The sequence below is a fragment of the Neoarius graeffei genome, chromosome 10, assembly GCF_027579695.1.
Source record: "Neoarius graeffei isolate fNeoGra1 chromosome 10, fNeoGra1.pri, whole genome shotgun sequence".
Lineage (NCBI taxonomy): Eukaryota > Metazoa > Chordata > Actinopteri > Siluriformes > Ariidae > Neoarius > Neoarius graeffei.
Genome location: NC_083578.1, coordinates 1,599,870 through 1,613,588, shown reverse-complemented (window position 1 = coordinate 1,613,588; position 13,719 = coordinate 1,599,870).

The window sequence follows — 13,719 nt, the reverse complement described above, 5'->3', positions numbered from 1 at the left end:
CCTCTTGAAGTCCCACTGTCTGTGTCTGTCCTCGATGGCCAAGCATTAGGTGATGGAAGAGTCACCCAAATAACTTCTCCAGTCTTCCTCCAGTCTCAAGGTCACAAGGAAGAAATATCCCTGCACCTGATTCCTTCACCTGAGTTCCCAGTTATTCTAGGTCTTCCTTGGCTTATCCACCACAACCCTCGTATAGACTGGGTTACAAGCCAGGTTGTGGAATGGGGCCCTGCATGCCATGCCTCTTGTCTGCTCTCTAGCTCTCCTGTGTCTCCTGCCAAGCCCCCTGATCTCACCGAGTTATCTCAAGTTCCCACAGAGTACTGGGATCTCAAGGAGGTCTTCAGCAAGAGCAGGGCCGCCATTCTTCCTCCGCACCGCGCCTACGACTGTGCCATCGACTTGCTCCCTGGGACTACTCCTCCTCGGGGCCGTCTGTTCTCCCTCTCTCAGCCAGAACGCAAGGCCATGGAGGAGTACATCAAGGAAGCCTTGGCCTCTGGGTTCATTCGACCCTCCACCTCACCCGCTGGTGCCGGCTTCTTCTTTGTCGGCAAGAAGGATGGGGGTCTCCGGCCATGTGTTGATTATAGGGGCCTGAACAAGATCACTGTGCGCAACCGCTATCCCCTTCCGCTGATGTCCACAGCATTCGACCTGCTCCAAGGCACCACCATCTTCACCAAGTTGGACTTACGGAACGCATATCACCTCGTCCGTATCCGACAGAGAGACGAGTGGAAGACCACATTTAACACCCCGTCAGGGCACTACGAGTACCAGGTGATGCCCTTCGGACTCACCAATGCACCAGCTGTTTTTCAGGCCCTTATCAATGACGTCTTGAGGGATATGATTAATCTATACGTTTTCGTCTACCTTGATGACATTCTTATATTCTCCAAGACCTGACAGGAACACCGCCACCATGTCCGCCAAGTCCTCCAGATACTCTTGCAGAATAATCTGTTTGCTAAAGCCCAGAAATGTGAGTTTCATGTCCCTGAGGTCTCCTTCCTGGGATTTATCATACGAATGGGGCAACTCCAGATGGACCCAGCCAAGACCCTGGCCGTCCGGGACTGGCCTACTCCCAAGTCCGTTAAGGAGGTTCAGCGGTTCTTAGGATTCGCTAACTTCTACCGCAAGTTCATCAGGAACTTCAGTTCCATAGCTGCACCTATGTCGGACCTCACCAAAAGGACTGGTGGCTCTTTTGTCTGGTCCCCTCAGGCGGAAGAGGCATTTAATGACCTAAAACACTGCTTTCGCATGGCACCCATTCTGGTTCTCCCGGACACCTCCCAACCATTCATCGTGGAGGTGGATGCCTCGGACAGTGGTGTCGGCGCGGTGCTCTCTCAATGCTCGGAAGGGAAGCTGCACCCCTGCGCTTACTTCTCCCACCACCTGAGCCCTGCAGAGTCCCGCTATGATGTGGGGGATCGGGAACTGCTAGCGGTCAAACGAGCCCTTGAGGAGTGGAGGCACTGGCTGGAGGGAGCGCAACATCCATTCCTGGTGTGGACGGACCATAAGAACCTTGAGTACCTCCAGCAAGTCAAGAGGCTGAACCCACGACAGGCTAGGTGGGCTTTGTTTTTCAGCCGTTTCAGCTTCACCCTATCATACTGCCCGGGCTCTAAGAACACCAAACCAGATGCACTCTCCAGGCTGTTCTTGCCCAACAACAGGGAGAGTGAAGTTGGGCCTATCATCCCTATATCCCGGATTGTGGCCCCTGTCCGCTGGGGTATTGAGGAGACCATTCGACAAGCTCAATGCCGGGACCCTGATCCTGGGACGGGGCCACCGGGCCTCCTGTACATCCCTTGTCAAGCCCGGGCCAAGGTTCTCCAGTGGGGTCACTCTTCCCCTCTCACCGCCCACCCGGGAGCTCGGAGGACCCTGGACTTCCTGAAAAGATGCTTCTGGTGGCCTAACATGGGGAAGGAAGTGAGGTCATTTGTCCTGTCCTGTGAGGTCTGCACCAGAACCAAGAACCTGCGACAGTGTCCCCAGGGTCTCCTGCATCCTCTGCCTATTCCCCGGCGTCCCTGGTCCCACGTGGCAGTTGACATCATCACGGGTCTCCCTGAGTCTCAAGGTAACACTGTCATATTGGTCATAGTGGACAGATTCTCCAAGGCCTGCCACTTTATTCCACTGTGCAAACTCCCCTCTGCCCTTGACACTGCTAAATTGTTGTTCACTCATGTCTTCGGAGTTTTTGGTCTCCCTCAGGACATCGTCTCTGACCAGGGGCCCCAGTTCTCCTCCCGAGTATGGCACGGCTTCTGCAAGAGCATCGGGGCCACTGCCAGCCTCTCCTCTGGGTTCCACCCCCAGTCCAATGGCCAGACGGAGAGGCTCAACCAGGACCTGGAAACCACCCTGCAAGGCCTGGCTATGGATAACCCGACATCGTGGAGCACCTGGCTGCCATGGGCAGAGTACGCCCACAACACCCTGCAGTCATCGGCCACCAAGCTGTCACCGTTCCAATGCCAATTCGGGTTCCAGCCACCTCTGTTCCCGGACCAGGAGGAGGACGCTGGGGTGCCCTCGGTCAACCATTACATGAGACAGTGTCGCAAGACCTGGAGCAAGGTCAGGAGGACACTCATCCAGACCTCCAGTACCAACCAGACTCAGGCCAACTGCCATAGGAGACCTTCCCACACTTTCCGCCCTGGGCAGCGGGTTTGGCTGTCCATCAAGGACCTTCCGCTGTGGGTGGAGAACCGCAAGCTTGCTCCTCGCTACATTGGCCACTTCAAGGTTATACGCAGTGTTAACCCTGTCTCCTACCGGCTCCAGTTACCACGCATGCTAAGGATCAACCCCACATTCCATGTTTCCCTGTTGCGGCCCGTACTGACGTCCACGTATGCCCCTGCCCCTAGTAACCCCCGCCCCCCCGCATCTTCTCGGATCAGACTGTGTTCACCGTGCGCCGCCTGCTGGACTCCCGCCGGGTTCGCGGGGGCCTCCAATATCTTGTGGACTGGGAGGGCTATGGCCCTGAGGAGCGCTGCTGGGTCCCAGCTTGGGACATACTCGATAAAGAACTTTGTCGGGACTTCCATTCGGCCCATCCTGATCATCCTGGGAACGTCAGAAGACGCTCCTGGGGGGGGGGGGGGTGTCCTGTTAGGACTGGGACTGTTTTGGCTTCTAGAGGCCACTGTTATTTCCTTTTCTGGCCATGTTTGTTTTGGGCCTCTAGAGGTCACCACTGTGTTCTGTGTTTTGTTTTTGTCTTATTGCCTGTTTCCTGCCCTGCCCTGTCCTTAATTAGTTTGTGTATTTATACCCCTGAGTTCAGTCCTCTTGTCATGGAGTCTTTGTGCTGTTATGTTTAGCTCCAGTTACCTCTGTTCCGATTTCCTCGCCCGTGTCTTTGTGGTTTTTGTACTTTGCTTTCTTTTGGACTTTTTAGACTTTGTGTTTACCATTTTGGATCCTCTGAGCGTTTGTATTTTTGCCTCTTCTTTTCTGGTTTTTTGGCTCTTTGTTTCTTTGAACTTTTGTTTTTTTTCCTGGTTATCTTCTGAGCGTTTGGACTATACTTTTGTTTTTGCCTTAGATTGTAAATAGTATAAATATTGTAAATAAACCTTTTGATACTTTTTCTACTTTCACCTCACGCCTCTGCATTTGAGTCATCCCCCTGGTGGCCTAGTGGGGGTTTGCTGGATTATCATACCAGTGAACCAAGTTCAAAACCCTAACAACTGAGGCAAATATAAAACATAAATATTGTCATTTTGTAGGTAATAATACAACCCCGAATCCAAAAAAGTTGGGACAAAGTACAAATTGTAAATAAAAATGGAATGCAATGATGTGGAAGGTTCAAAATTCCATATTTTATTCAGAATAGAACATGGATGACATATCAAATGTATCATTTAAAGAAAAAAATTAGGTGATTTTAAATTTCATGACAATGTGGGTGTGATTGGTCCTAAGTGATCAATCTCATTAAATCAGTCTCATTAAATCAGTCTCATTAAATCAGTCTCAGTAATAATACCTTTAATTTTGGTGCTTAATAATAAATTATCAAAACAGCTAAATTATGGTATATTCCAAATTATTATGATCACTACCAATGCAGCAATAATGTATCACTTACCAAACTACAGCCAATAGCACTCATACACCTTGGAATTCTTTGAGATTGGATGACTTCAAGGATATCAGCAAAAACAGACAATCTCAGTTTTCAGAATAATTGAATTTATTATAACAATGGAAAAAAAATGAGTAATAGCAGTTGAATACATTCAAATATGATCAGCAATACATATGTGTGTGTATATGTGTGTGTGTGTGTGCGTGTGTCTGTGTGTGTGTGCGAGGGGAGAGAGAGAGCACATGGGTGTGTGTGTGTGTGTGTCCCGTACATGACTGCGCAGTATGGGAAGGAGGAGACAAAAAGGGTTTGAATTTGAGCGTGGGAAAATGCGCTGTAAAGGTTGAAATGAATCAGGGCTTGGAATGTTATCTAAGGTGTGTGTGTGTGTGTGTGTGTGTGTGTGTGTGTGTGTGTGTGTGTGTGTGTGTGTGTTGGGGAGGGTGACAACCTCATGGTCCCTTGAGACAATAGAATTAGCCCTGGATGCTAATGAGACAAAAGAATTAGCCATAGCAGCTAATTCCACTAGCTTATAACATTACTAAATCCACTGAAATCTTGATGAGGTCAAAATATGTGTAATAATGAAATTAAAGGATGTTAGAAAGGATAGCAAAGCATGCAACAGCCTATCTATTCACAATTGAGAGAACAAAAATAGAACAATGATCAATTCAACACCCTGAGTGTCTACAGTGTGCACAATTAAACCGTTCCTGAGTTTAAATTCACACTACTTCATAAAGCTAATTCCTAAGACTAGTTTTGCCCAAAATGCCAGTCTTACTTCCAGTATCTTGCTTATATGCAAGATTATGCTGAGATGTTCCGAAACTTCTGGAGTTCACTGGAGCACATGGGTCGCTTCCATGGAAAAGCAGAGAATTCTTGGTCTGAACTTCAGCGTTCGTGAGGAAAAGTCTCTGATCAAACAATGTGCACAGCGTTTTAGTCAGAAGGAATCCGGTCACTTCTAACTTTATATTAACTGCTTTGGGCTGCAGTCGTAACATTACTTAATGAACAAATGAAAGGAAACCAGTTGTAACTCAATCTGAGTTAGATCGCGCGATTTTGGAAGTTTACCATGGCCAGTGGTAAATGAAAGCGCGCTGAATTCTTTCTTGCAAAGCAGACGTCTTGGTTTTAGATGTTCTGGTGAGTGGGCCTCTTTATGTCTGTAGAACGCGCCGGTCCGTGGCGAGATTCACAGCACCAAAGAGGCTGAGTTGGAAGTTTCGGGGGTCACTTATAGAATCATGGAGGAAGTGACGTAGGTGATCCCACCTAGGCGTGACGTAGGTCATCGTGGAAATTGGTTGATGGGATCTGTAGTTCTTAGAAGAGATGTGACTGTCCCTACAACAAAAACACATCTCAAAAAAGTTGGGACAAGGCCATGTTTACCACTGTGAGACATCCCCTTTTCTCTTTACAACAGTCTGTAAACGTCTGGGGACTGAGGAGACAAGTTGCTCAAGTTTAGGGATAGGAATGTTAACCCATTCTTGTGTAATGTAGGATTCTAGTTGCTCAACTGTCTTAGGTCTTTTTTGTCGTATCTTCCGTATTATGATGCACCAAATCTTTTCGATGGGTGAAAGATCTGGATTGCAGGCTGGCCAGTTCAGTACCCGGACCCTTCTTCTACGCAGCCATGATGCTGTAATTAATGCAGTATGTGGTTTGGCATTGTCATGTTGGAAAATGCAAGGTCTTCCCTGAAAGAGACGTCGTCTGGATGGGAGCATATGTTGCTCTAGAACCTGGATATACCTTTCAGCATTGATGGTGTCTTTCCAGATGTGTAAGTTGCCCATGCCACATGCTCTAATGCAACCCCATACCATCAGAGATGCGGGCTTCTGAACTGAGCGCTGATAACAACTTGGGTCGTCCTTCTCTCTTTAGTCCGAATGACACGGCATCCCTGATTTCCATAAAGAACTTCAAATTTTGATTCGTCTGACCACAGAACAGTTTTCCACTTTGCCACAGTCCCCAGTATGGTTTTCTGTCCTTGACTCTTACTCGCAGAGATTCTTCCCGATTCTCTGAATCTTTTGATGATATTATGCACTGTAGATGATGATATGTTCACACTCTTTGCAATTTTACACTGTCGAACTCCTTTCTGATATTGCTCCACTATTTGTCGGCGCAGAATTAGGGGGATTGGTGATCCTCTTCCCATCTTTACTTCTGAGAGCCGCTGCCACTCCAAGATGCTCTTTTTATACCCAGTCATGTTAATGACCTATTGCCAATTGACCTAATGAGTTGCAATTTGGTCCTCCAGCTGTTCCTTTTTTGTACCTTTAACTTTTCCAGCCTCTTATTGCCCCTGTCCCAACTTTTTTGAGATGTGTTGCTGTCATGAAATTTCAAATGAGCCAATATTTGGCATGAAATTTCAAAATGTCTCACTTTTGACATTTGATATGTTGTCTATGTTCTATTGTGAATACAATATCAGTTTTTGAGATTTGTAAATTATTGCATTCCGTTTTTATTTACAATTTGTACTTTGTCCCAACTTTTTTGGAATCAGGGTTGTAAACAAAAACATTGATCCATCCATTTTCTGCCACTTATCCAGGTCTGGGTCATGGGGGTAGCAGCCTAAACAGAGCAACCCAGACTTCCCTCTTCCCAGCCACCTCCACCAGCTCTTCCGGGGGAATACCAAGGCATTCCCAGGCCAGCTGAGAGATGTAATCTCTCCAGCATGTCCTGGGTCTGCTCCAGGGTCTCCTCTCGGTGGGGCATGCCCAGAGAACCTCCCCTGGGACTTGTCCAGGGGGCATCCTAACAAGGTGCCCAAACCACCTCAACTGACTCCTTTTGATGTGGAGGAGCAACGGTTCTACTCTGAGTCTCTCCCAAATGACCGAGCTTCTCACCCTGTCTCTAAGGGAGTGCCCAGCCACCCTGCGGACAAAACTCATTTTGACCGCGTGTATCTGTGATCTCATTCTTTTGGTCACTACCCACAACTCGTGACCATAGGTGAGGGTGGGAACGTAGATGGACCAGTAAATTGGGAGCTTTGCCTTTTGTCTCAGCTCTCTCTTCACCAGAACAGACCAGTTTAGCGTCCACATCACTGCTGATGCTGCCCTGATCTGTCTGTCCAATTCCTGCTCCCCCCTTACCCTCACTTGTGAACAAGACCCTGAGATACTTAAACTCCTCCACTTGAGGTAGCAACTCCCCCCGACCTGAAGTAGGCACTCCACCCGTTTCTGGCTGAGCGCCATGGCCATGGACTTGGAGGTGCTGATCCTCATCCCAGCCGCTTCACACTCAGCTTCAAACCGTCCCAGCGCATGCTGTAGGTCACAGATTAATGAAGCCAACAGGACCACATCATCCACAAAAAGCAGAGATGTGATCCTGATGCCACCAAACCGGACACACTCCGCTCCTTGGCTGCGCCTAGAAAAGTTATGAACAGAACCGGTATCAAAGAGCAGCCCTGGTGGAGTCCCACATGCATCGGGAACAAGTCCGACTTACTGCCAGCAAGGCAAACCAAACTCCTGCTCTGGTCATACAGGGTCCGAATGGCCCACAGCAGTGGGCCCCAAACCCCATACTCCCAATGCACACCCCCACAGGGCACCCCGAAGGACACGGTCGTAAGCCTTCTCCAGGTCCACAAAACACATGTAGACCGGTTGGGCAAACTCCTATGCACCCTCCAGTACCCTTGCAAGGGTAAAGAGCTGGTCCAGTGTTCCATGATCAGGATGAAAACTGCATTGTTCCTCCTGAATCCGAGGTTCAACTATCAACTGGACTCTCCTCAAACAAAACATATGTAGATTAATCTATGCCTATTAGCTATGAAGTTAATGACCTGAACTAAAACAAGCCCAGTAGAACATGTTATATTATAGTATACAGTGTAATTTAAACCCCAGGAGCTGTGATATTTTTTGAACATTTAAGCAACTTTAATCAGTGGTTCCTAAGTCACTTATTTGAATTCTGCACAAGTTTAGGTACAGTTCCAGTCAAGTTTAGACACACCTTCTAATTCAGTGTTTTTTCTTTATTTTTATGAATTGAAAGTCACTTTCTGTCTTAAGTAATGATGGATGTCGTTTCTCTTTACTCAGTTATTCGTTTCTTGACATAATATGGATTACTACAGTTGTGGAATAGAGCTATTTTATTACATGAATTTTTATTATTTACTATTTACTGTTTGATCTCAAATGCATTAAGAAGGCAAGAAACTCGTCCACTAATTACCTTCTGATGAGACACACCTGTTCAAAATAATTAGTTTTCTTTTGTTTCAGACATGTAAAAGCTTTTTACCTTTACCTGACATGTTTCGACGGTGTAACTTCCGTCTTCATCAGAGGGTCACCCGGATGTTGGTGTGTGACGTGCCTTTATAATCAGCTGATGTTACGGAGGTGTGATCTCCCTGTCAATATTGACAGGTCGGTCACGCCTCCCGCTGTCAGTGTTGCCCCCTCAGGACGGTGCTCCAGGTGTGGGAGAGCATGTACGCCCCCTCTTCCTTGTTTATTGTTCTTGGGCTATGCTTTCTGATTTCTATTGACTCCTTGATCCAACGGTGGTATCTGTTGTTCTCTTGCTGTATGATCTGAGCATTGTCCCAGTCCATTATATGATTTTCCCTTCTGCAGTGGTCCGTTATTGCTGATTTCAGGTTCTCTTGCATAGCTTTTTCTTTTATTGCTCTTGTTTGTCTCTGTTCTGTTTCTTTTTCACATTCCTTTTTATGTTCCTTTTTTCGTATGCTAAAACTCCTTCCTGTCTCCCCAATGTAGGTTTTATTGCATGATAGGCATGGTATTTCATATATGACATTACATTTACTGTGTTGGTCGATTTTGTCCTTAGGGTGAACTAGTAGCTGTCATAGTTTATAAAGGCATGTCACACACCAACATCCGGGTGACCCTCTGATGAAGACGGAAGTTACACCGTCGAAACATGTCAGGTAAAGGTAAAAAGCTTTTACATGTCTGAAACAAAAGAAAACTAATTATTTTGATTTAAGAAAAAGACATAATGAACATAATATATTTATGAGACACACCTGTTAATTGAAAAGCATTCCAGGTGACTCCCTCATGAAGCTGGTTAAGAGAATGCCAATAGTGTGCAGCTGATAATACATTCTGTTTCTCTGTTTCTCACTACACTATTCATGCTACATCTACTATACACACACACACACACACACACATACACACACACACTAGCCATAACATGAAAACCACTGACAGGTGAAGTGTATATTTAACAGTTATTCCACGAAATCGAGTCATACATGAGCTGATAGCTGACAAGGCGCGTACCACCGAGTTGGCTATAATCTGTGTATGACAAGATTGAGTGGAATAACTGTTTTATTCTCTCCACATTCACTGGATTTTGAGAAACAGAGCATTTTTATTTTTATTTTTTGCGAATTCAATCCATAAAAACTTTATACGAAATGTTTGACAAAATCATTTCTGCTTAGAATGTAAACAAACCAGCGAAATGACAGGAGCAATTTGTGAAAAATGCAATAATTTTTGAAAAATAAAAAGATACATTCTTATCATCAAATACTTTTATTCCATATTTTGTTGCTTTTTTGTATTTTTGGGGGTTTTGTTTTCGAGTAGTTTTTATTTTGTCCTTTGTTGGTTCAGCAACATGCTCTGGTATACGAGCTGATGGCCTAGTAGTAGAGTAGCCAATCAGAGCACACAACTGCTCATATCCAGTGAATGTGGATAGACTAACATTCATTATCTCATTACAGTGACACCTGTTAAGGGGTGGGGTTTATTAGGCAGTAAGAGAACAGTCAGTTCTTGAAGTTGATGTGTTGGAAGCAGGAAAAATAGGCAAGCATAAGGATCTGAGTGACTTTGACAAGGACCAAATTGTGATGGCTAGATGACTGGGTCTGAGCATCTCCAAAATCAAATCAAATCAAATCAAGTTTATTTGTACAGCGCTTTTAACAATAAACATTGTCGCAAAGCAGCTTTACAGAATTTGAACGACTTAAAACATGAGCTAATTTTATCCCTAATCTATCCCCAATGAGCAAGCCTGTGGCGACGGTGGCAAGGAAAAACTCCCTCAGACGACATGAGGAAGAAACCTCGAGAGGAACCAGACTCAAAAGGGAACCCATCCTCATTTGGGCAACAACAGACAGCCTGACTATAATATTAACAGTTTTAACAGGTATAACCCTCAACTGTCCTCATGGGGCCGTCCTTCACAGGAGTGGGGCGATAAAACTCCGACCAGATACAGGGCACCAGGATGGATCAAGCAGGTCCGAGGGGCAGAAGAGGCCAGCATCTCAATCCCAGGATCAACATGTAACTCAGAGGGACAGATGGGGGGGAGAGAGAGAGAAAGAAAACACGTTGTTAGGTATGCCCTAAAAATGACAAGTATTAAATCTGTGTGGTAGGCTCGCAGAGACGAGAGTCTTTACATCAGGCATGACGCACAATGGCATGTTAATATGGTAAAAAATATATCATGACCTGCTCTGGCTGGATGCTTGATTGGGTGATGGGAGCACACTCCTCAGCAATGATGAGATGCAGATGGGACCGTTAGGCCTGGCCAAGACAATTCAGTTACATTTCACCGGGTCTGGGACATGCGACAGAATGTCTGACGGACGATTCCCTGCAGGCTACGATAGCCAGTCGAGGTCCCCACCGTCTCCACCAAAAGATTTCCTGTTGACTCCATGTAACTCAGAGGGACAGATTTGGGGTGGGGGGGGGAGAGAAAGAAAACACAGGTGGTTAGGTATGCCCAATGTCACCTGAATAAGTATGAACAGTATACATATTGCACCGAGTACAAGCAGGGACTCCGGCAACTAACTATGACAGCATAACTAAAAGGAGAGAGCCAGAAGGTAACACAGGCATGAGGGAGCCCTGGGACATAAAGCAGCAGCCACTACACCGTCAACAAACTCGAGTGAGCAAGCGAGTGGGGACTGACAGCATCCATACATCCCAGTTTACCAAAACACTCTATGTCTGAGGACCCTCCAGATCTACTCCTTTACCTCATAAACACCATTAACAAAAGGCTTGACTAAACAGATATGTTTTCAGCCTAGACTTAAATGCTGAGACTGTGTCTGATTCCCGAACATTACTTGGAAGGCTGTTCCATAACAGTGGGGCTTTGTAAGAAAAGGCTCTGCCCCCTGATGTAGCCTTCACTATACGAGGTACCAGCAGATAGCCTGCACCTTTTGATCTAAGTAGGCGTGGCGGGTCATAGAGGAGCAGAAGTTCACTCAGGTACTGTGGTGCGAGACCATTTAGTGCTTTAAAGGTCAATAGTAGTATTTTATAATCAATACGAAATTTGATTGGGAGCCAATGCAGTGTGGATAAGACAGGCGTGATGTGGTCATATTTTCTAGTTCTAGTAAGGACTCTTGCTGCGGCATTTTGAACTAACTGGAGTTTGTTTATGCACTTATTGGAGCATCCAGACAGTAAGGCATTACAATAATCCAACCTGGAGGTAACGAAAGCATGGACTAGTTTTTCTGCATCATGCAATGACATTAAATTTCTTATCTTTGCAATATTTCTGAGATGAAAGAAAGCTATCCGGGTGATGTTATCAATGTGAGTTTCGAATGAAAGACTGGGGTCAATAATCACTCCGAGGTCTTTTACTGCTGCACGTGAAGAAACAGAAAGGCCATCCAGAGTTACTGTGCAATCAGAAAACTTACTTCTAGCTGTATGTGGTCCTAGCACAAGTACTTCAGTCTTGTCAGAGTTAAGCAGAAGGAAATTTATAAGCATCCAGTGTCTAATGTCCTTAACACATTCCTCAATTTTATTAAGCTGGTGTCTCTCATCAGGTTTTGCAGAGACATACAACTGTGTGTCATCAGCATAACAGTGGAAACTAATACAATGTTTACGAATAATATCGCCCAGAGGTAACATATATAGAGAAAAAAGCAGTGGACCCAAGACAGAACCTTGTGGAACACCAAACTTTACCTCGGTACGTCTAGAAATATCACCATTTATATCGACATACTGATAACGATCAGTTAGATAAGACCTGAGCCAGGAGAGGGCCATTCCCTTAACTCCCACAACATTTTCTAGTCTATCCAGAAGAATGGAATGATCAATGGTATCAAATGCTGCACTAAGGTCAAGCAACACAAGTAGCGAGACACAGCCCTGATCAGACGCCAACAGTAGGTCGTTTACTACTTTAACCAGTGCTGTCTCTGTGCTATGATGAGGTCTAAATCCTGACTGATACATTTCATGGATGTTATTCCTATGTAAATATGAGCATAACTGCTGTGCCACAGCTTTTTCAAGGATCTTGGAGATAAAGGGGAGGTTTGATATTGGCCGATAATTGGACAGCTGACAGGGATCAAGGTCAGGTTTTTTAATCAGGGGTTTGATAACTGCTAGTTTAAAGGATTTGGGTACATAGCCAATCGTAAGAGAAGAATCTATTATTTTTAGAAGTGGTTCAATTACTCCAGGCATTATCTGTTTGAATAGATGTGTCGGTAAGGGATCTAGTACGCAAGTTGAGGCTTTTGATGCCGAGATTAATGAAAGTAATTCAGTTTCTTTTAGGGGAGTAAAACATTCTAACTGATGATCTGATACAGTTATATTGTTAACTACAAGGTCACTTTCATTGTCTAACCTTAAATTAGTAGTTTGAATTTTTTGTCGGATATTCTCAATTTTGTCATTAAAAAAATTAATGAAGTCGTTGCTACTACATACTGCAGGTGTGCATGTGTTGATAGTGGACTTATTCCTGGTTAATTTTGCTACAGTATTAAATAGGAATCTAGGATTATTTTTGTTATCTTCTATTAGGGAGGAGAGATATGTTGATCTCGCAGCACTAAGAGCTTTTTTATACTTCAGGAAGCTCTCCTTCCACGCCAATTTGAACACTACCAATTTTGTTTGACGTCATTTATGTTCCAATTTTCGAGTGGTCTGTTTTAATGTGCGAGTGTCATCATTATACCAGGGTGCTAATTTTTTGTCTCTGACCATTTTCCTTTTTAGAGGAGCTACATTATCTAAAGTATGGCGGAATGTTGACTCTAAGCATTCAGTTGCCTGATCGAGTTCTGCAGGGGCTGACAGTGACCCAATCAAAGTTGACAGCTCTGGGAGATCATTTATAAAGCTCTGTGCAGTAGTTGACGTGAAAGTACGTTTAATACAGTAGCGTGGTGAGGTGCATATATTATTACTCAGACATATTTTGAATGAGATGAGACAATGATCTGAGATAACTTCAGACTGTGGAAGTATGACTATATTGTCTACGTTTAATCTGAATGTTAGTATTAGATCAAGGGTGTGACCACCATTATGGGTCACACCCTTGGCACATCTTGTGGGGTGTTCCCAGTATGCAGTAGTTAGTACCTACCTATTAGTTCACAAACTGCTGAAAAAGTGCATGATGGCTCAAACAGAAAGGTGTCAACATTAACTTTTTCAGCAGTTTGTGCTGCAGAAGCTTTT